This window comes from Phyllobates terribilis, unplaced genomic scaffold (assembly GCF_046119375.1).
Source record: "Phyllobates terribilis strain yellow unplaced genomic scaffold, ASM4611937v1 Scaffold_5__5_contigs__length_657084704, whole genome shotgun sequence".
Classification (NCBI taxonomy): Eukaryota; Metazoa; Chordata; class Amphibia; order Anura; family Dendrobatidae; genus Phyllobates; species Phyllobates terribilis.
Window position 1 is genome coordinate 306,067,959 of NW_027362765.1, and position 25,209 is coordinate 306,093,167.

Consider the following 25,209-nt stretch of genomic DNA (forward strand, 5'->3'; position numbering starts at 1 on the left):
TTTTTTACCGTGGGATGGCAAAACCACAGTTATTGTTTACTGGGGTATACCACACTTTTTTAAATAGAGATATTTGCGGCTGAACAGTGATCGACACACTCAAACTGCTTTTTTTTTAGATACCAAAGGCCCAAAACTGGATAGTACAGCGATTTGACCCGTGGAACTGCGAAACCACACTGGGATGTGGGGCTACACAAGACTATTTTCAACAGATATATTTTTGTGTCACAACAGTCAGGAGACACTACTGTTTTTCTTTACGGAAAAAGCTACCAAAACCTGAATAATAGAGATTTTTTACCATGGGATGGCAAAACCACAGTTATTGTTTACTGGGGTATGCCTCACTTTTTTAAATAGAGATATTTGCGGCTGAACAGTGAGCGACACACTCAAACTGCTTTTTTTTTAGATACCAAAGGCCCAAAACTGGATAGTGCAGCGATTTGACCCGTGGAACTGCGAAACCACACTGGGATGTCGAGCCAACACAAGGCTATTTTCAACAGATATATTTTTGTGTCACAACAGTCAGGAGACACTACTGTTTTTCTTTACGGAAAAAACTACCAAAAGCTGAATAATAGAGATTTTTTACCGTGGGATGGCAAAACCACAGTTATTGTTTACTGGGCTATACAACACTTTTTTAAATAGAGATATTTGCGGCTGAACAGTGAGCGACACACTCAAACTGCTTTTTTTTAGATACCAAAGGCCCAAAACTGGATAGTACAGCGATTTGACCCGTGGAACTGCGAAACCACACTGGGATGTCGGGCCTACACAAGACGATTTTCAACAGATATATTTTTGTGTCACAACAGTCAGGAGACACTACTGTTTTTCTTTACGGAAAAAGCTACCAAAACCTGAATAATAGAGATTTTTTACCATGGGATGGCAAAACCACAGTTATTGTTTACTGGGGTATACCACACTTTTTTAAATAGAGATATTTGCGGCTGAACAGTGAGCGACTCACTCAAACTGCTTTTTTTTTAGATACCAAAGGCCCAAAACTGGATAGTACAGCGATTTGACCCGTGGAACTGTGAAACCACACTGGGATGTCTGGCCAACACAAGGCTATTTTCAACAGATATATTTTTGTGTCACAACAGTCAGGAGACACTACTGTTTTTCTTTACGGAAAAAACTACCAAAAGCTGAATAATAGAGATTTTTTACCGTGGGATGGCAAAACCACAGTTATTGTTTACTGGGGTATACCACACTTTTTTAAATAGAGATATTTGCGGCTGAACAGTGAGCGACACACTCAAATTGCTTTTTTTTTAGATACCAAAGGCCCAAAACTGGATAGTACAGCGATTTGACCCGTGGAACTGCGAAACCACACTGGGATGTCGAGCCAAAACAAGGCTATTTTCAACAGATATATTTTTGTGTCACAACAGTCAGGAGACACTACTGTTTTTCTTTACGGAAAAAACTACCAAAATCTGAATAATAGAGATTTTTTACCGTGGGATGGCAAAACCACAGTTATTGTTTACTGGGGTATACTACACTTTTTTAAATAGAGATATTTGCAGCTGAACAGTGAGCGACACACTCAAACTGCTTTTTTTTTACATACCAAAGGCCCAAAACTGGATAGTACAGCAATTTGACCCGTGGAACTGCGAAACCACACTGGGATGTCTGGCCTACACAAGACTATTTTCAACAGATATATTTTTGTGTCACAACAGTCAGGAGACACTACTGTTTTTCTTTACGGAAAAAACTTCCAAAACCTGAATAATAGAGATTTTTTACCGTAGGATGGGAAAACCACAGTTATTGTTTACTGGGGTATACCACACTTTTTTAAATAGAGATATTTGCGGCTGAACAGTGAGCAACACACTCAAACTGCTTTTTTTTTAGATACCAAAGGCCCAAAACTGGATAGTACAGCGATTTGACCCGTGGAACTGTGAAACCACACTGGGATGTCGCGCCTACACAAGACTATTTTCAACAGATATATTTTTGTGTCACAACAGTCAGGAGACACTACTGTTTTTCTTTACGGAAAAAACTACCAAAACTTGAATAATAGAGATTTTTTACCGTGGGATGGCAAAACCACAGTTATTGTTTACTGGGGTATACCACACTTTTTTTAAATAGAGATATTTGCGGCTGAACAGTGAGCGACACACTCAAACTGCTTTTTTTTTAGATACCAAAGGCCCAAAACTGGATAGTACAGCGATTTGACCCGTGGAACTGCAAAACCACACTGGGATGTCGGGCCTACACAAGACTATTTTCAACAGATATATTTTTGTGTCACAACAGTCAGGAGACACTACTCTTTTTCTTTACGGAAAAAGCTACCAAAACCTGAATAATAGAGATTTTTTTACCATGGGATGGCAAAACCACAGTTATTGTTTACTGGGGTATACCACACTTTTTTAAATAGAGATATTTGCGGCTGAACAGTGAGCGACACACTCAAACTGCTTTTTTTTAGATACCAAAATCCCAAAACTGGATAGTACAGCGATTTGACCCGTGGAACTATGAAACCACACTGGGATGTCTGGCCAATACAACGCTATTTTCAACAGATATATTTTTGTGTCACAACAGTCAGGAGACACTACTGTTTTTCTTTACGGAGAAAACTACCAAAAGCTGAATAATAGAGATTTTTTACCATGGGATGGCAAAACCACAGTTATTGTTTACTGGGGTATACCACACTTTTTTAAATAGAGATATTTGCGGCTGAACAGTGAGCAACACACTCAATCTGCTTTTTTTTTAGATACCAAAGGCCCAAAACTGGATAGTACAGCGATTTGACCCGTGGAACTGCGAAACCACACTGGGATGTCGGGACTAAACAAGACTATTTTCAACAGATATATTTTTGTGTCACAACAGTCAGGAGACACTACTGTTTTTCTTTACGGAAAAAACTACCAAAACTTGAATAATAGAGATTTTTTACCGTGGGATGGCAAAACCACAGTTATTGTTTACTGGGGTATACCACACTTTTTTAAATAGAGATATTTGCGGCTGAACAGTGAGCGACACACTCAAAATGCTTTTTTTTTAGATACCAAAGGCCCAAAACTGGATAGTACAGCGATTTGACCCGTGGAACTGCGAAACCACACTGGGATGTCGGGCCTACACAAGACTATTTTCAACAGATATATTTTTGTGTCACAACAGTCAGGAGACACTACTGTTTTTCTTTACGGAAAAAGCAACCAAAACCTGAATAATAGAGATTTTTTACCATGGGATGGCAAAACCACAGTTATTGTTTACTGGGGTATGCCACACTTTTTTAAATAGAGATATTTGCGGCTGAACAGTGAGCGACACACTCAAACTGCTTTTTTTTTAGATACCAAAGGCCGAAAACTGGATAGTACAGCGATTTGACCCGTGGAACTGCAAAACCACACTGGGATGTCGAGCCAACACAAGGCTATTTTCAACAGATATATTTTTGTGTCACAACAGTCAGGAGACACTACTGATTTTCTTTACGGAAAAAGCTACCAAAACCTGAATAATAGAGATTTTTTACCATGGGATGGCAAAACCACAGTTATTGTTTACTGGGGTATGCCACACTTTTTTAAATAGAGATATTTGCGGCTGAACAGTGAGCGACACACTCAAACTGCTTTTTTTTTAGATACCAAAGGCCCAAAACTGGATAGTACAGCAATTTGACCCGTGGAACTGCGAAACCACACTGGGATGTCGGGACTACACAAGACTATTTTCAACAGATATATTTTTGTGTCACAACAGTCAGGAGACACTACTGTTTTTCTTTACGGAAAAAACTACCAAAACTTGAATAATAGAGAATTTTTACCGTGGGATGGCAAAACCACAGTTATTGTTTACTGGGGTATACCACACTTTTTTAAATAGAGATATTTGCGGCTGAACAGTGAGCGACACACTCAAACTGCTTTTTTTTTAGATACCAAAGGCCCAAAACTGGATAGTACAGCGATTTGACCCGTGGAACTGTGAAACCACACTGGGATGTCTGGCCAACACAAGGCTATTTTCAACAGATATATTTTTGTGTCACAACAGTCAGGAGACACTACTGTTTTTCTTTACGGAAAAAACTACCAAAAGCTGAATAATAGAGATTTTTTACCGTGGGATGGCAAAACCACAGTTATTGTTTACTGGGGTATACCACACTTTTTTAAATAGAGATATTTGCGGCTGAACAGTGATCGACACACTCAAACTGCTTTTTTTTTAGATACCAAAGGCCCAAAACTGGATAGTACAGCGATTTGACCCGTGGAACTGCGAAACCACACTGGGATGTGGGGCTACACAAGACTATTTTCAACAGATATATTTTTGTGTCACAACAGTCAGGAGACACTACTGTTTTTCTTTACGGAAAAAGCTACCAAAACCTGAATAATAGAGATTTTTTACCATGGGATGGCAAAACCACAGTTATTGTTTACTGGGGTATGCCTCACTTTTTTAAATAGAGATATTTGCGGCTGAACAGTGAGCGACACACTCAAACTGCTTTTTTTTTAGATACCAAAGGCCCAAAACTGGATAGTGCAGCGATTTGACCCGTGGAACTGCGAAACCACACTGGGATGACGAGCCAACACAAGGCTATTTTCAACAGATATATTTTTGTGTCACAACAGTCAGGAGACACTACTGTTTTTCTTTACGGAAAAAACTACCAAAAGCTGAATAATAGAGATTTTTTACCGTGGGATGGCAAAACCACAGTTATTGTTTACTGGGGTATACAACACTTTTTTAAATAGAGATATTTGCGGCTGAACAGTGAGCGACACACTCAAACTGCTTTTTTTTAGATACCAAAGGCCCAAAACTGGATAGTACAGCGATTTGACCCGTGGAACTGCGAAACCACACTGGGATGTCGGGCCTACACAAGACGATTTTCAACAGATATATTTTTGTGTCACAACAGTCAGGAGACACTACTGTTTTTCTTTACGGAAAAAGCTACCAAAACCTGAATAATAGAGATTTTTTACCATGGGATGGCAAAACCACAGTTATTGTTTACTGGGGTATACCACACTTTTTTAAATAGAGATATTTGCGGCTGAACAGTGAGCGACTCACTCAAACTGCTTTTTTTTTAGATACCAAAGGCCCAAAACTGGATAGTACAGCGATTTGACCCGTGGAACTGTGAAACCACACTGGGATGTCTGGCCAACACAAGGCTATTTTCAACAGATATATTTTTGTGTCACAACAGTCAGGAGACACTACTGTTTTTCTTTACGGAAAAAACTACCAAAAGCTGAATAATAGAGATTTTTTACCGTGGGATGGCAAAACCACAGTTATTGTTTACTGGGGTATACTACACTTTTTTAAATAGAGATATTTGCAGCTGAACAGTGAGCGACACACTCAAACTGCTTTTTTTTTACATACCAAAGGCCCAAAACTGGATAGTACAGCAATTTGACCCGTGGAACTGCGAAACCACACTGGGATGTCGGGCCTACACAAGACTATTTTCAACAGATATATTTTTGTGTCACAACAGTCAGGAGACACTACTGTTTTTCTTTACGGAAAAAACTTCCAAAACCTGAATAATAGAGATTTTTTACCGTAGGATGGGAAAACCACAGTTATTGTTTACTGGGGTATACCACACTTTTTTAAATAGAGATATTTGCGGCTGAACAGTGAGCGACACACTCAAACTGCTTTTTTTTTAGATACCAAAGGCCCAAAACTGGATAGTACAGCGATTTGACCCGTGGAACTGTGAAACCACACTGGGATGTCGCGCCTACACAAGACTATTTTCAACAGATATATTTTTTTGTCACAACAGTCAGGAGACACTACTGTTTTTCTTTACGGAAAAAACTACCAAAATTTGAATAATAGAGATTTTTTACCGTGGGATGGCAAAACCACAGTTATTGTTTACTGGGGTATACCACACTTTTTTTAAATAGAGATATTTGCGGCTGAACAGTGAGCGACACACTCAAACTGCTTTTTTTTTAGATACCAAAGGCCCAAAACTGGATAGTACAGCGATTTGACCCGTGGAACTGCAAAACCACACTGGGATGTCGGGCCTACACAAGACTATTTTCAACAGATATATTTTTGTGTCACAACAGTCAGGAGACACTACTCTTTTTCTTTACGGAAAAAGCTACCAAAACCTGAATAATAGAGATTTTTTTACCATGGGATGGCAAAACCACAGTTATTGTTTACTGGGGTATACCACACTTTTTTAAATAGAGATATTTGCGGCTGAACAGTGAGCGACACACTCAAACTGCTTTTTTTTAGATACCAAAGGCCCAAAACTGGATAGTACAGCGATTTGACCCGTGGAACTATGAAACCACACTGGGATGTCTGGCCAATACAAGGCTATTTTCAACAGATATATTTTTGTGTCACAACAGTCAGGAGACACTACTGTTTTTCTTTACGGAGAAAACTACCAAAAGCTGAATAATAGAGATTTTTTACCGTGGGATGGCAAAACCACAGTTATTGTTTACTGGGGTATACCACACTTTTTTAAATAGAGATATTTGCGGCTGAACAGTGAGCAACACACTCAAACTGCTTTTTTTTTAGATACCAAAGGCCCAAAACTGGATAGTACAGCGATTTGACCCGTGGAACTGCGAAACCACACTGGGATGTCTGGCCAACACAAGGCTATTTTCAACAGATATATTTTTGTGTCACAACAGTCAGGAGACACTACTGTTTTTCTTTACGGAAAAAACTACCAAAAGCTGAATAATAGAGATTTTTTACCGTGGGATGGCAAAACCACAGTTATTGTTTACTGGGGTATACCACACTTTTTTAAATAGAGATATTTGCGGCTGAACAGTGAGCGACACACTCAAACTGCTTTTTTTTTAGATACCAAAGGCCCAAAACTGGATAGTACAGCGATTTGACCCGTGGAACTGCGAAACCACACTGGGATGTCGGGACTACACAAGACTATTTTCAACAGATATATTTTTGTGTCACAACAGTCAGGAGACACTACTGTTTTTCTTTACGGAAAAAACTACCAAAACTTGAATAATAGAGAATTTTTACCGTGGGATGGCAAAACCACAGTTATTGTTTACTGGGGTATACCACACTTTTTTAAATAGAGATATTTGCGGCTGAACAGTGAGCGACACACTCAAACTGCTTTTTTTTTAGATACCAAAGGCCCAAAACTGGATAGTACAGCGATTTGACCCGTGGAACTGCGAAACCACACTGGGATGTCGGGCCTACACAAGACTATTTGCAACAGATATATTTTTGTGTCACAACAGTCAGGAGACACTACTGTTTTTCTTTACGGAAAAAACTACCAAAACCTGAATAATAGAGATTTTTTACCGTGGGATGGCAAAACCACAGTTATTGTTTACTGGGGTATACCACACTTTTTTAAATAGAGATATTTGTGGCTGAACAGTGAGCGACACACTCAAACTGCTTTTTTTTTACATACCAAAGGCCCAAAACTGGATAGTACAGCGATTTGACCCGTGGTACTGCGAAACCACACTGGGATGTCGGGCCTACACAAGACTATTTTCAACAGATATATGTTTGTGTCACAAAAGTCAGGAGGCACTACTGTTTTTCTTTACGGAAAAAACTACCAAAACCTGAATAATAGAGATTTTTTACCGTGGGATGGCAAAACCACAGTTATTGTTTACTGGGGTATACCACACTTTTTTAAATAGAGATATTTGCGGCTGAACAGTGAGCGACAAACTCAAACTGCTTTTTTTTTAGATACCAAAGGCCCAAAACTGGATAGTACAGCGATTTGACCCATGGAACTGCGAAACCACACTGGGATTTCGGGCCTACACAAGACTATTTTCAACAGATATATTTTTGTGTCACAACAGTCAGGAGACACTACTGTTTTTCTTTACGGAAAAAACTACCAAAACCTGAATAATAGAGATTTTTTACCATGGGATGGCAAAACCACAGTTATTGTTTACTGGGGTATACCACACTTTTTTAAATAGAGATATTTGCGGCTGAACAGTGAGCGACACACTCAAACTGCTTTTTTTTTAGATACCAAAGGCCCAAAACTGGATAGTACAGCGATTTGACCCGTGGAGCTGCGAAACCACACTGGGATGTCGGGCCTACACAAGACTATTTTCAACAGATATATTTTTGTGTCACAACAGTCAGGAGACACTACTGTTTTTCTTTATGGAAAAAACTACCAAAACCTGAATAATAGAGATTTTTTACCGTGGGATGGCAAAACCACAGTTATTGTTTACTGGGGTATACCACACTTTTTTAAATAGAGATATTTGCGGCTGAACAGTGAGCGACACACTCAAACTGCTTTTTTTTTAGATACCAAAGGCCCAAAACTGGATAGTACAGCGATTTGACCCGTGGAGCTGCGAAACCACACTGGGATGTTGGGCCTACACAAGACTATTTTCAACAGATATATTTTTGTGTCACAACAGTCAGGAGACACTACTGTTTTTCTTTATGGAAAAAACTACCAAAAGCTGAATAATAGAGATTTTTTACAGTGGGATGGCAAAACCACAGTTATTGTTTACTGGGGTATACCACACTTTTTTAAATAGAGATATTTGCGGCTGAACAGTGAGCGACACACTCAAACTGCTTTTTTTTTAGATACCAAAGGCCCAAAACTGGATAGTACAGCGATTTGACCCGTGGAACTGCGAAACCACACTGGGATTTCGGGCCAACACAAGACTATTTTCAAAAGATATATTTTTGTTTCACAACAGTCAGGAGACACTACTGTTTTTCTTTACGGAAAAAACTACCAAAAGCTGAATAATAGAGATTTTTTACCGTGGGATGGCAAAACCACAGTTATTGTTTACTGGGGTATACCACACTTTTTTAAATAGAGATATTTGCAGCTGAACAGTGAGCGACACACTCAAACTGCTTTTTTTTTTAGATACCAAAGGCCCAAAACTGGATAGTACAGCGATTTGACCCGTGGAACTGCGAAACCACACTGGGATGTCGGGCCTACACAAGACTATTTTCAACAGATATATTTTTGTGTCACAACAGTTAGGAGACACTACTGTTTTTCTTTACGGAAAAAACTACCAAAACGTGAATAATAAAGATTTTTTACCGTGGGATGGCAAAACCACAGTTATTGTTTACTGGGGTATACCACACTTTTTTAAATAGAGATATCTGCGGCTGAACAGTGAGCGACACACTCAAACTGCTTTTTTTTTAGATACCAAAGGCCCAAAACTGGATAGTACAGCGATTTGACCCGTGGAACTGCGAAACCACACTGGGATGTCGGGCCTACACAAGACTATTTTCAACAGATATATGTTTGTGTCACAAAAGTCAGGAGGCACTACTGTTTTTCTTTACGGAAAAAACTACCAAAACCTGAATAATAGAGATTTTTTACCTTGGGATGGCAAAACCACAGTTATTGTTTACTGGGGTATACCACACTTTTTTAAATAGAGATATTTGCGGCTGAACAGTGAGCGACACACTCAAACTGCTTTTTTTTTAGATACCAAAGGCCCAAAACTTGATAGTACAGCGATTTGACCCGTGGAACTGCGAAACCACACTGGGATGTCGGGAAAAAACAAGGCTAATTTCAACAGATATATTTTTGTGTCACAACAGTCAGGAGACACTACTGTTTTTCTTTACGGAAAAAACTACCAAAAGCTGAATAATAGAGATTTTTTACCGTGGGATGGCAAAACCACAGTTATTGTTTACTGGGGTATACCACACTTTTTTAAATAGAGATATTTGCGGCTGAACAGTGAGCGACACACTCAAACTGCTTTTTTTTTAGATACCAAAGGCCCAAAACTGGATAGTACAGCGATTTGACCCGTGGAACTGCGAAACCACACTGGGATGTCGGGCCTACACAAGACTATTTTCAACAGATATATTTTTGTGTCACAACAGTCAGGAGACACTACTGTTTTTCTTTACGGAAAAAACTACCAAAACTTGAATAATAGAGATTTTTTACCGTGGGATGGCAAAACCACAGTTATTGTTTACTGGGGTATACCACACTTTTTTAAATAGAGATATTTGCGGCTGAACAGTGAGCGACACACTCAAACTGCTTTTTTTTTAGATACCAAAGGCCCAAAACTGGATAGTACAGCGATTTGACCCGTGGAGCTGCGAAACCACACTGGGATGTCGGGCCTACACAAGACTATTTGCAACAGATATATTTTTGTGTCACAACAGTCAGGAGACACTACTGTTTTTCTTTACGGAAAAAGCTACCAAAACCTGAATAATAGAGATTTTTTACCGTGGGATGGCAAAACCACAGTTATTGTTTACTGGGGTATACCACACTTTTTTAAATAGAGATATTTGCGGCTGAACAGTGAGCGACACACTCAAACTGCTTTTGTTTTAGATACCAAAGCCTCAAAACTGGATAGTACAGCTATTTGACCCGTGGAACTGCGAAACCACACTGGGATGTCGGGCCAACACAAGACTATTTTCAAAAGATATATTTTTGTGTCACAACAGTCAGGAGACACTACTGTTTTTCTTTACGGAAAAAACTACAAAAGCTGAATAATAGAGATTTTTTACCGTGGGATGGCAAAACCACAGTTATTGTTTACTGGGGTATACCACACTTTTTTAAATAGAGATATTTGCAGCTGAACAGTGAGCGACACACTCAAACTACTTTTTTTTTTAGATACCAAAGGCCCAAAACTGGATAGTACAGCGATTTGACCCGTGGAACTGCGAAACCACACTGGGATGTCGGGCCTACACAAGACTATTTTCAACAGATATATGTTTGTGTCACAACAGTCAGGAGGCACTACTGTTTTTCTTTACGGAAAAAACTACCAAAATATGAATAATAGAGATTTTTTACCGTGGGATGGCAAAACCACAGTTATTGTTTACTGGGGTATACCACACTTTTTTAAATAGAGATATTTGCGGCTGAACAGTGAGCGACACACTCAAACTGCTTTTGTTTTAGATACCAAAGGCCCAAAACTGGATAGTACAGCGATTTGACCCGTGGAACTGCGAAACCACACTGGGATTTCGGGCCAACACAAGACTATTTTCAAAAGATATATTTTTGTTTCACAACAGTCAGGAGACACTACTGTTTTTCTTTACGGAAAAAACTACCAAAAGCTGAATAATAAAGATTTTTTACCGTGGGATGGCAAAACCACAGTTATTGTTTACTGGGGTATACCACACTTTTTTAAATAGAGATATTTGCAGCTGAACAGTGAGCGACACACTCAAACTGCTTTTTTTTTTAGATACCAAAGGCCCAAAACTGGATAGTACAGCGATTTGACCCGTGGAACTGCGAAACCACACTGGGATGTCGGGCCTACACAAGACTATTTTCAACAGATATATTTTTGTGTCACAACAGTTAGGAGACACTACTGTTTTTCTTTACGGAAAAAACTACCAAAACGTGAATAATAAAGATTTTTTACCGTGGGATGGCAAAACCACAGTTATTGTTTACTGGGGTATACCACACTTTTTTAAATAGAGATATCTGCGGCTGAACAGTGAGCGACACACTCAAACTGCTTTTTTTTTAGATACCAAAGGCCCAAAACTGGATAGTACAGCGATTTGACCCGTGGAACTGCGAAACCACACTGGGATGTCGGGCCTACACAAGACTATTTTCAACAGATATATGTTTGTGTCACAAAAGTCAGGAGGCACTACTGTTTTTCTTTACGGAAAAAACTACCAAAACCTGAATAATAGAGATTTTTTACCGTGGGATGGCAAAACCACAGTTATTGTTTACTGGGGTATACCACACTTTTTTAAATAGAGATATTTGCGGCTGAACAGTGAGCGACACACTCAAACTGCTTTTTTTTTAGATACCAAAGGCCCAAAACTTGATAGTACAGCGATTTGACCCGTGGAACTGCGAAACCACACTGGGATGTCGGGAAAAAACAAGGCTAATTTCAACAGATATATTTTTGTGTCACAACAGTCAGGAGACACTACTGTTTTTCTTTACGGAAAAAACTACCAAAAGCTGAATAATAGAGATTTTTTACCGTGGGATGGCAAAACCACAGTTATTGTTTACTGGGGTATACCACACTTTTTTAAATAGAGATATTTGCGGCTGAACAGTGAGCGACACACTCAAACTGCTTTTTTTTTAGATACCAAAGGCCCAAAACTGGATAGTACAGCGATTTGACCCGTGGAACTGCGAAACCACACTGGGATGTCGGGCCTACACAAGACTATTTTCAACAGATATATTTTTGTGTCACAACAGTCAGGAGACACTACTGTTTTTCTTTACGGAAAAAACTACCAAAACTTGAATAATAGAGATTTTTTACCGTGGGATGGCAAAACCACAGTTATTGTTTACTGGGGTATACCACACTTTTTTAAATAGAGATATTTGCGGCTGAACAGTGAGCGACACACTCAAACTGCTTTTTTTTTAGATACCAAAGGCCCAAAACTGGATAGTACAGCGATTTGACCCGTGGAGCTGCGAAACCACACTGGGATGTCGGGCCTACATAAGACTATTTGCAACAGATATATTTTTGTGTCACAACAGTCAGGAGACACTACTGTTTTTCTTTACGGAAAAAGCTACCAAAACCTGAATAATAGAGATTTTTTACCGTGGGATGGCAAAACCACAGTTATTGTTTACTGGGGTATACCACACTTTTTTAAATAGAGATATTTGCGGCTGAACAGTGAGCGACACACTCAAACTGCTTTTGTTTTAGATACCAAAGCCTCAAAACTGGATAGTACAGCGATTTGACCCGTGGAACTGCGAAACCACACTGGGATGTCGGGCCAACACAAGACTATTTTCAAAAGATATATTTTTGTGTCACAACAGTCAGGAGACACTACTGTTTTTCTTTACGGAAAAAACTACAAAAGCTGAATAATAGAGATTTTTTACCGTGGGATGGCAAAACCACAGTTATTGTTTACTGGGGTATACCACACTTTTTTAAATAGAGATATTTGCAGCTGAACAGTGAGCGACACACTCAAACTACTTTTTTTTTTAAATACCAAAGGCCCAAAACTGGATAGTACAGCGATTTGACCCGTGGAACTGCGAAACCACACTGGGATGTCGGGCCTACACAAGACTATTTTCAACAGATATGTGTTTGTGTCACAACAGTCAGGAGGCACTACTGTTTTTCTTTACGGAAAAAACTACCAAAATATGAATAATAGAGATTTTTTACCGTGGGATGGCAAAACCACAGTTATTGTTTACTGGGGTATACCACACTTTTTTAAATAGAGATATTTGCGGCTGAACAGTGAGCGACACACTCAAACTGCTTTTTTTTTAGATACCAAAGGCCAAAAACTGGATAGTACAGCGATTTGACCCGTGCAACTGCGAAACCACACTGGGATGTCGGGCCAACACAAGACTATTTTCAAAAGATATATTTTTGTTTCACAACAGTCAGGAGACACTACTGTTTTTCTTTACGGAAAAAACTACCAAAAGCTGAATAATAGAGATTTTTTACCGTGGGATGGCAAAACCACAGTTATTGTTTACTGGGGTATACCACACTTTTTTAAATAGAGATATTTGCAGCTGAACAGTGAGCGACACACTCAAACTGCTTTTTTTTTTAGATACCAAAGGCCCAAAACTGGATAGTACAGCGATTTGACCCGTGGAACTGCGAAACCACACTGGGATGTCGGGCCTACACAAGACTATTTTCAACAGATATATTTTTGTGTCACAACAGTTAGGAGACACTACTGTTTTTCTTTACGGAAAAAACTACCAAAACGTGAATAATAAAGATTTTTTACCGTGGGATGGCAAAACCACAGTTATTGTTTACTGGGGTATACCACACTTTTTTAAATAGAGATATCTGCGGCTGAACAGTGAGCGACACACTCAAACTGCTTTTTTTTTAGATACCAAAGGCCCAAAACTGGATAGTACAGCGATTTGACCCGTGGAACTGCGAAACCACACTGGGATGTCGGGCCTACACAAGACTATTTTCAACAGATATATGTTTGTGTCACAAAAGTCAGGAGGCACTACTGTTTTTCTTTACGGAAAAAACTACCAAAACCTGAATAATAGAGATTTTTTACCGTGGGATGGCAAAACCACAGTTATTGTTTACTGGGGTATACCACACTTTTTTAAATAGAGATATTTGCGGCTGAACAGTGAGCGACACACTCAAACTGCTTTTTTTTTAGATACCAAAGGCCCAAAACTGGATAGTACAGCGATTTGACCTGTGGAACTGCGAAACCACACTGGGATGTCGGGAAAAAACAAGGCTAATTTCAACAGATATATTTTTGTGTCACAACAGTCAGGAGACACTACTGTTTTTCTTTACGGAAAAAACTACCAAAAGCTGAATAATAGAGATTTTTTACCGTGGGATGGCAAAACCACAGTTATTGTTTACTGGGGTATACCACACTTTTTTAAATAGAGATATTTGCGGCTGAACAGTGAGCGACACACTCAAACTGCTTTTTTTTTAGATACCAAAGGCCCAAAACTGGATAGTACAGCGATTTGACCCGTGGAACTGCGAAACCACACTGGGATGTCGGGCCTACACAAGACGATTTTCAACAGATATATTTTTGTGTCACAACAGTCAGGAGACACTACTGTTTTTCTTTACGGAAAAAACTACCAAAACTTGAATAATAGAGATTTTTTACCGTGGGATGGCAAAACCACAGTTATTGTTTACTGGGGTATACCACACTTTTTTAAATAGAGATATTTGCGGCTGAACAGTGAGCGACACACTCAAACTGCTTTTTTTTTAGATACCAAAGGCCCAAAACTGGATAGTACAGCGATTTGACCCGTGGAGCTGCGAAACCACACTGGGATGTCGGGCCTACACAAGACTATTTGCAACAGATATATTTTTGTGTCACAACAGTCAGGAGACACTACTGTTTTTCTTTACGGAAAAAGCTACCAAAACCTGAATAATAGAGATTTTTTACCGTGGGATGGCAAAACCACAGTTATTGTTTACTGGGGTATACCACACTTTTTTAAATAGAGATATTTGCGGCTGAACAGTGAGCGACACACTCAAACTGCTTTTGTTTTAGATACCAAAGCCTCAAAACTGGATAGTACAGCTATTTGACCCGTGGAACTGCGAAACCACACTGGGATGTCGGGCCAACACAAGACTATTTTCAAAAGATATATTTTTGTGTCACAACAGTCAGGAGACACTACTGTTTTTCTTTACGGAAAAAACTACAAAAGCTGAATAATAGAGATTTTTTACCATGGGATGGCAAAACCACAGTTATTGTTTACTGGGGTATACCACACTTTTTTAAATAGAGATATTTGCAGCTGAACAGTGAGCGACACACTCAAACTACTTTTTTTTTTAGATACCAAAGGCCCAAAACTGGATAGTACAGCGATTTGACCCGTGGAACTGCGAAACCACACTGGGATGTCGGGCCTACACAAGACTATTTTCAACAGATATATGTTTGTGTCACAACAGTCAGGAGGCACTACTGTTTTTCTTTACGGAAAAAACTACCAAAATATGAATAATAGAGATTTTTTACCGTGGGATGGCAAAACCACAGTTATTGTTTACTGGGGTATACCACACTTTTTTAAATAGAGATATTTGCGGCTGAACAGTGAGCGACACACTCAAACTGCTTTTTTTTTAGATACCAAAGGCCCAAAACTGGATAGTACAGCGATTTGACCCGTGCAACTGCGAAACCACACTGGGATGTCGGGCCAACCCAAGGCTATTTTCAACAGATATATTTTTGTGTCACAACAGTCAGGAGACACTACTGTTTTTCTTTACGGAAAAAACTACCAAAACTTGAATAATAGAGATTTTTTACCGTGGGATGGCAAAACCACAGTTATTGTTTACTGGGGTATACCACACTTTTTTAAATAGAGATATTTGCGGCTGAACAGTGAGCAACACACTCAAACTGCTTTTTTTTTAGATACCAAAAGCCCAAAACTGGATAGTACAGCGATTTGACCCGTGGAACTGCGAAACCACACTGGGATGTCCGGCCAACACAAGGCTATTTTCAACAGATATATTTTTGTGTCACAACAGTCAGGAGACTCTACTGTTTTTCTTTACGGAAAAAACTACCAAAACCTGAATAATAGAGATTTTTTACCGTGGGATGGCAAAACCACAGTTATTGTTTACTGGGGTATACTACACTTTTTTAAATAGAGATATTTGCGGCTGAACAGTGAGCGACACACTCAAACTGCTTTTTTTTTTTGATACCAAAGGCCCAAAACTGGATAGTACAGCGATTTGACCCGTGGAACTGCGAAACAACAGTGGGATGTCGGGCCTACACAAGACTATTTTCAACAGATATATTTTTGTGTCACAACAGTCAGGAGACACTACTGTTTTTCTTTACGGAAAAAACTACCAAAACCTGAACAATAGAGATTTTTTACCGTGGGATGGCAAAACCACAGTTATTGTTTACTGGGGTATACCACACTTTTTTAAATAGAGATATTTGCGGCTGAACAGTGAGCGACACACTCAAACTGCTTTTTTTTTAGATACCAAAGGCCCAAAACTGGATAGTACAGCGATTTGACCCGTGGAACTGTGAAACCACACTGGGATGTCGGGCCTACACAAGACTATTTTCAACAGATATATTTTTGTGTGACAACAGTCAGGAGACACTACTGTTTTTCTTTACGGAAAAAACTACCAAAACGTGAATAATAGAGATTTTTTACCGTGGGATGGCAAAACCACAGTTATTGTTTACTAGTGTATACCACACTTTTTTAAATAGAGATATTTGCGGCTGAACAGTGAGCGACACACTCAAACTGCTTTTTTTTTAGATACCAAAGGCCCAAAACTGGATAGTACAGCGATTTGACCCTTGGAACTGCGTAACCACACTGGGATGTCGGGCCTACACAAGACTATTTTCAACAGATATATGTTTGTGTCACAACAGTCAGGAGACACTACTGTTTTTCTTTACGGAAAAAACTACTAAAACCTGAATAATAGAGATTTTTTACCGTGGGATGGCAAAACCACAGTTATTGTTTACTGGGGTATACCACACTTTTTTAAATAGAGATATTTGCGGCTGAACAGTGAGCGACACACTAAAACTGCTTTTTTTTTTCGATACCAAAGGCCCAAAACTGGAGAGTACAGCGATTTGACCCGTGGAACTGCGAAACCACACTGGGATGTCGGGCCTACACAAGACTATTTTCAACAGATATATTTTTGTGTCACAACAGTCAGGAGGCACTAGTGTTTTTCTTTACGGAAAAAACTACCAAAATATGAATAATAGAGATTTTTTACCGTGGGATGGCAAAACCACAGTTATTGTTTACTGGGGTATACCACACTTTTTTAAATAGAGATATTTGCGGCTGAACAGTGAGCGACACACTCAAACTGCTTTTTTTTTAGATACCAAAGGCCCAAAACTGGATAGTACAGCGATTTGACCCGTGGAACTGCGAAACCACACTGGGATGTCAGGCCAACACAAGGCTATTTTCAACAGATATATTTTTGTGTCACAACAGTCAGGAGACACTACTGTTTTTCTTTACGGAAAAAACTACCAAAACTTGAATAATAGAGATTTTTTACCGTGGCATGGCAAAACCACAGTTATTGTTTACTGGGGTATACCACATTTTTTTAAATAGAGATATTTGCAGCTGAACAGTGAGCGACACACTCAAACTGCTTTTTTTTTAGATACCAAAGGCCCAAAACTGGATAGTACAGCAATTTGACCTGTGGAACTGCGAAACCACACTGGGATGTCGGGCCTACACAAGACAATTTTCAACAGATATATTTTTGTGTCACAACAGTCAGGAGACACTACTGTTTTTCTTTACGGAAAAAACTACCAAAACCTGAATAATAGAGATTTTTTACCGTGGGATGGCAAAACCACAGTTATTGTTTACTATGGTATACCACACTTTTTTAAATAGAGATATTTGCGGCTGAACAGTGAGCGACACACTCAAACTGCTTTTTTTTTAGATACCAAAGGCCCAAAACTGGATAGTACAGCGATTTGAACCGTGGAACTGCGAAACCACACTGGGATGTCGGGCCTACACAAGACTATTTTCAACAGATATATTTTTGTGTCACAACAGTCAGGAGACACTGCTGTTTTTCTTTACGGAAATAACTACTAAAACCTGAATAATAGAGATTTTTTACCGTGGGATGGCAAAACCACAGTTATTGTTTACTGGGGTATACCACACTTTTTTAAATAGAGATATTTGCGGCTGAACAGTAAGCGACACACTCAAACTGCTTTTTTTTTTAGATACCAAAGGCCCAAAACTTGATAGTACAGCGATTTGACCCGTGAAACTGCGAAACCACACTGGGATGTCGGACCTACACAAGACTATTTTCAACAGATATATTTTTGCGTCACAACAGTCAGGAGACACTACTGTTTTTCTTTACGGAAAAAACTACCAAAAGCTGATAAAATAGAGATTTTTTACCGTGGGATGGCAAAACCACAGTTATTGTTTACTGGTGTATACCACACTTTTTTAAATAGAGATATTTGCGGCTGAACAGTGAGCGACACACTCAAACTGCTTTTTTTTTAGATACCAAAGGCCCAAAACTGGATAGTACAGCGATTTGACCCGTGGAACAGCGAAACCACACTGGGATGTCGGGCCTAAACAAGACTATTTTCAACAGATATATGTTTGTGTCACAACAGTCAGGAGGCACTACTGTTTTTCTTTACGGAAAAAACTACCAAAACCTGAATAATAGAGATTTTTTACCGTGGGATGGCAAAACCACAGTTATTGTTTACTGGGGTATACCACACTTTTTTAAATAGAGATATTTGCGGCTGAACAGTGAGCGACACACTCAAACTGCTTTTTTTTTAGATACCAAAGGCCCAAAACTGGATAGTACAGCGATTTGACCCGTGGAACTTCGAAACCACACTGGGATGTCGGGCCTAAACAACACTATTTTCAACAGATATATGTTTGTGTCACAACAGTCAGGAGGCACTACTGTTTTTCTTTACGGAAAAAACTACCAAAATATGAATAATAGAGATTTTTTACCGTGGGATGGCAAAACCACAGTTATTGTTTACTGGGGTATACCACACTTTTTTAAATAGAGATATTTGCGGCTGAACAGTGAGCGACACACTCAAACTGCTTTTTTTTTAGATACCAAAGGCCCAAAACTGGATAGTACAGCGATTTGACCCGTGCAACTGCGAAACCACACTGGGATGTCGGGCCAACCCAAGGCTATTTTCAACAGATATATTTTTGTGTCACAACAGTCAGGAGACACTACTGTTTTTCTTTACGGAAAAAACTACCAAAACTTGAATAATAGAGATTTTTTACCGTGGGATGGCAAAACCACAGTTATTGTTTACTGGGGTATACCACACTTTTTTAAATAGAGATATTTGCGGCTGAACAGTGAGCAACACACTCAAACTGCTTTTTTTTTAGATACCAAAAGCCCAAAACTGGATAGTACAGCGATTTGACCCGTGGAACTGCGAAACCACACTGGGATGTCCGGCCAACACAAGGCTATTTTCAACAGATATATTTTTGTGTCACAACAGTCAGGAGACTCTACTGTTTTTCTTTACGGAAAAAACTACCAAAACCTGAATAATAGAGATTTTTTACCGTGGGATGGCAAAACCACAGTTATTGTTTACTGGGGTATACTACACTTTTTTAAATAGAGATATTTGCGGCTGAACAGTGAGCGACACACTCAAACTGCTTTTTTTTTTTGATACCAAAGGCCCAAAACTGGATAGTACAGCGATTTGACCCGTGGAACTGCGAAACAACAGTGGGATGTCGGGCCTACACAAGACTATTTTCAACAGATATATTTTTGTGTCACAACAGTCAGGAGACACTACTGTTTTTCTTTACGGAAAAAACTACCAAAACCTGAACAATAGAGATTTTTTACCGTGGGATGGCAAAACCACAGTTATTGTTTACTGGGGTATACCACACTTTTTTAAATAGAGATATTTGCGGCTGAACAGTGAGCGACACACTCAAACTGCTTTTTTTTTAGATACCAAAGGCCCAAAACTGGATAGTACAGCGATTTGACCCGTGGAACTGTGAAACCACACTGGGATGTCGGGCCTACACAAGACTATTTTCAACAGATATATTTTTGTGTGACAACAGTCAGGAGACACTACTGTTTTTCTTTACGGAAAAAACTACCAAAACGTGAATAATAGAGATTTTTTACCGTGGGATGGCAAAACCACAGTTATTGTTTACTAGTGTATACCACACTTTTTTAAATAGAGATATTTGCGGCTGAACAGTGAGCGACACACTCAAACTGCTTTTTTTTTAGATACCAAAGGCCCAAAACTGGATAGTACAGCGATTTGACCCTTGGAACTGCGTAACCACACTGGGATGTCGGGCCTACACAAGACTATTTTCAACAGATATATGTTTGTGTCACAACAGTCAGGAGACACTACTGTTTTTCTTTACGGAAAAAACTACTAAAACCTGAATAATAGAGATTTTTTACCGTGGGATGGCAAAACCACAGTTATTGTTTACTGGGGTATACCACACTTTTTTAAATAGAGATATTTGCGGCTGAACAGTGAGCGACACACTAAAACTGCTTTTTTTTTTCGATACCAAAGGCCCAAAACTGGAGAGTACAGCGATTTGACCCGTGGAACTGCGAAACCACACTGGGATGTCGGGCCTACACAAGACTATTTTCAACAGATATATTTTTGTGTCACAACAGTCAGGAGGCACTAGTGTTTTTCTTTACGGAAAAAACTACCAAAATATGAATAATAGAGATTTTTTACCGTGGGATGGCAAAACCACAGTTATTGTTTACTGGGGTATACCACACTTTTTTAAATAGAGATATTTGCGGCTGAACAGTGAGCGACACACTCAAACTGCTTTTTTTTTAGATACCAAAGGCCCAAAACTGGATAGTACAGCGATTTGACCCGTGGAACTGCGAAACCACACTGGGATGTCAGGCCAACACAAGGCTATTTTCAACAGATATATTTTTGTGTCACAACAGTCAGGAGACACTACTGTTTTTCTTTACGGAAAAAACTACCAAAACTTGAATAATAGAGATTTTTTACCGTGGCATGGCAAAACCACAGTTATTGTTTACTGGGGTATACCACATTTTTTTAAATAGAGATATTTGCAGCTGAACAGTGAGCGACACACTCAAACTGCTTTTTTTTTAGATACCAAAGGCCCAAAACTGGATAGTACAGCAATTTGACCTGTGGAACTGCGAAACCACACTGGGATGTCGGGCCTACACAAGACAATTTTCAACAGATATATTTTTGTGTCACAACAGTCAGGAGACACTACTGTTTTTCTTTACGGAAAAAACTACCAAAACCTGAATAATAGAGATTTTTTACCGTGGGATGGCAAAACCACAGTTATTGTTTACTATGGTATACCACACTTTTTTAAATAGAGATATTTGCGGCTGAACAGTGAGCGACACACTCAAACTGCTTTTTTTTTAGATACCAAAGGCCCAAAACTGGATAGTACAGCGATTTGAACCGTGGAACTGCGAAACCACACTGGGATGTCGGGCCTACACAAGACTATTTTCAACAGATATATTTTTGTGTCACAACAGTCAGGAGACACTGCTGTTTTTCTTTACGGAAATAACTACTAAAACCTGAATAATAGAGATTTTTTACCGTGGGATGGCAAAACCACAGTTATTGTTTACTGGGGTATACCACACTTTTTTAAATAGAGATATTTGCGGCTGAACAGTAAGCGACACACTCAAACTGCTTTTTTTTTTAGATACCAAAGGCCCAAAACTTGATAGTACAGCGATTTGACCCGTGGAACTGCGAAACCACACTGGGATGTCGGACCTACACAAGACTATTTTCAACAGATATATTTTTGCGTCACAACAGTCAGGAGACACTACTGTTTTTCTTTACGGAAAAAACTACCAAAAGCTGATAAAATAGAGATTTTTTACCGTGGGATGGCAAAACCACAGTTATTGTTTACTGGTGTATACCACACTTTTTTAAATAGAGATATTTGCGGCTGAACAGTGAGCGACACACTCAAACTGCTTTTTTTTTAGATACCAAAGGCCCAAAACTGGATAGTACAGCGATTTGACCCGTGGAACAGCGAAACCACACTGGGATGTCGGGCCTAAACAAGACTATTTTCAACAGATATATGTTTGTGTCACAACAGTCAGGAGGCACTACTGTTTTTCTTTACGGAAAAAACTACCAAAACCTGAATAATAGAGATTTTTTACCGTGGGATGGCAAAACCACAGTTATTGTTTACTGGGGTATACCACACTTTTTTAAATAGAGATATTTGCGGCTGAACAGTGAGCGACACACTCAAACTGCTTTTTTTTTAGATACCAAAGGCCCAAAACTGGATAGTACAGCGATTTGACCCGTGGAACTTCGAAACCACACTGGGATGTCGGGCCTAAACAACACTATTTTCAACAGATATATTTTTGTGTCACAACAGTCAGGAGACACTGCTGTTTTTCTTTACAGAAAAAACTACCAAAACTTGAATAATAGAGATTTTTTTACCGTGGGATGGCAAAACCACAGTTATTGTTTACTGGGGTATACCACACTTTTTTAAATAGAGATATTTGCGGCTGAACAGTGAGCGACACACTCAAACTGCTTTTTTTTTAGATACCAAAGGCCCAAAACTGGATAGTACAGCGATTTGACCCGTGGAGCTGCGAAACCACGCTGGGATGTCCGGCCAACACAAGGCTATTTTCAACAGATATATTTTTGTGTCACAACAGTCAGGAGACACTACTGTTTTTCTTTACGGAAAAAACTACTAAATTCTGAATAATAGAAATTTTTTACCGTGGGATGGCAAAACCACAGTTATTGTTTACTGGGGTATACCACACTTTTTTAAATAGAGATATTTGCGGCTGAACAGTGAGCGACACACTCAAACTGCTTTTTTTTTTAGATACCAAAGGCCCAAAACTGGAGAGTACAGCGATTTGACCCGTGGAACTGCGAAACCACACTGGGATGTCGGGCCTACACAAGACTATTTTCAACAGATATATTTTTGTGTCACAACAGTCAGGAGGCACTACTGTTTTTCTTTACGGAAAAAACTACCAAAATATGAATAATAGAGATTTTTTACCGTGGGATGGCAAAACCACAGTTATTGTTTACTGGGGTATACCACACTTTTTTAAATAGAGATATTTGCAGCTGAACAGTGAGCGACACACTCAAACTGCTTTTTTTTTAGATACCAAAGGCCCAAAACTGGATAGTACAGCGATTTGACCCGTGGAACTGCGAAACCACACTGGGATGTCAGGCCAACACAAGGCTATTTTCAACAGATATATTTTTGTGTCACAACAGTCAGGAGACACTACTGTTTTTCTTTACGGAAAAAACTACCAAAAGCTGAATAATAGAGATTTTTTACCGTGGGATGGCAAAACCACAGTTATTGTTTACTGGGGTATACCACACTTTTTTAAATAGAGATATTTGCGGCTGAACAGTGAGCGACACACTCAAACTGCTTTTTTTTTAGATACCAAAGGCCCAAAACTGGATAGTACAGCGATTTGACCCGTGGAACTGCGAAACCACACTGGGATGTCGGGCCTACACAAGACGATTTTCAACAGATATATTTTTGTGTCACAACAGTCAGGAGACACTACTGTTTTTCTTTACGGAAAAAACTACCAAAACTTGAATAATAGAGATTTTTTACCGTGGGATGGCAAAACCACAGTTATTGTTTACTGGGGTATACCACACTTTTTTAAATAGAGATATTTGCGGCTGAACAGTGAGCGACACACTCAAACTGCTTTTTTTTTAGATACCAAAGGCCCAAAACTGGATAGTACAGCGATTTGACCCGTGGAGCTGCGAAACCACACTGGGATGTCGGGCCTACACAAGACTATTTGCAACAGATATATTTTTGTGTCACAACAGTCAGGAGACACTACTGTTTTTCTTTACGGAAAAAGCTACCAAAACCTGAATAATAGAGATTTTTTACCGTGGGATGGCAAAACCACAGTTATTGTTTACTGGGGTATACCACACTTTTTTAAATAGAGATATTTGCGGCTGAACAGTGAGCGACACACTCAAACTGCTTTTGTTTTAGATACCAAAGCCTCAAAACTGGATAGTACAGCTATTTGACCCGTGGAACTGCGAAACCACACTGGGATGTCGGGCCAACACAAGACTATTTTCAAAAGATATATTTTTGTGTCACAACAGTCAGGAGACACTACTGTTTTTCTTTACGGAAAAAACTACAAAAGCTGAATAATAGAGATTTTTTACCATGGGATGGCAAAACCACAGTTATTGTTTACTGGGGTATACCACACTTTTTTAAATAGAGATATTTGCAGCTGAACAGTGAGCGACACACTCAAACTACTTTTTTTTTTAGATACCAAAGGCCCAAAACTGGATAGTACAGCGATTTGACCCGTGGAACTGCGAAACCACACTGGGATGTCGGGCCTACACAAGACTATTTTCAACAGATATATGTTTGTGTCACAACAGTTAGGAGGCACTACTGTTTTTCTTTACGGAAAAAAACTACCAAAATATGAATAATAGAGATTTTTTACCGTGGGATGGCAAAACCACAGTTATTGTTTACTGGGGTATACCACACTTTTTTAAATAGAGATATTTGCGGCTGAACAGTGAGCGACACACTCAAACTGCTTTTTTTTTAGATACCAAAGGCCCAAAACTGGATAGTACAGCGATTTGACCCGTGCAACTGCGAAACCACACTGGGATGTCGGGCCAACCCAAGGCTATTTTCAACAGATATATTTTTGTGTCACAACAGTCAGGAGACAC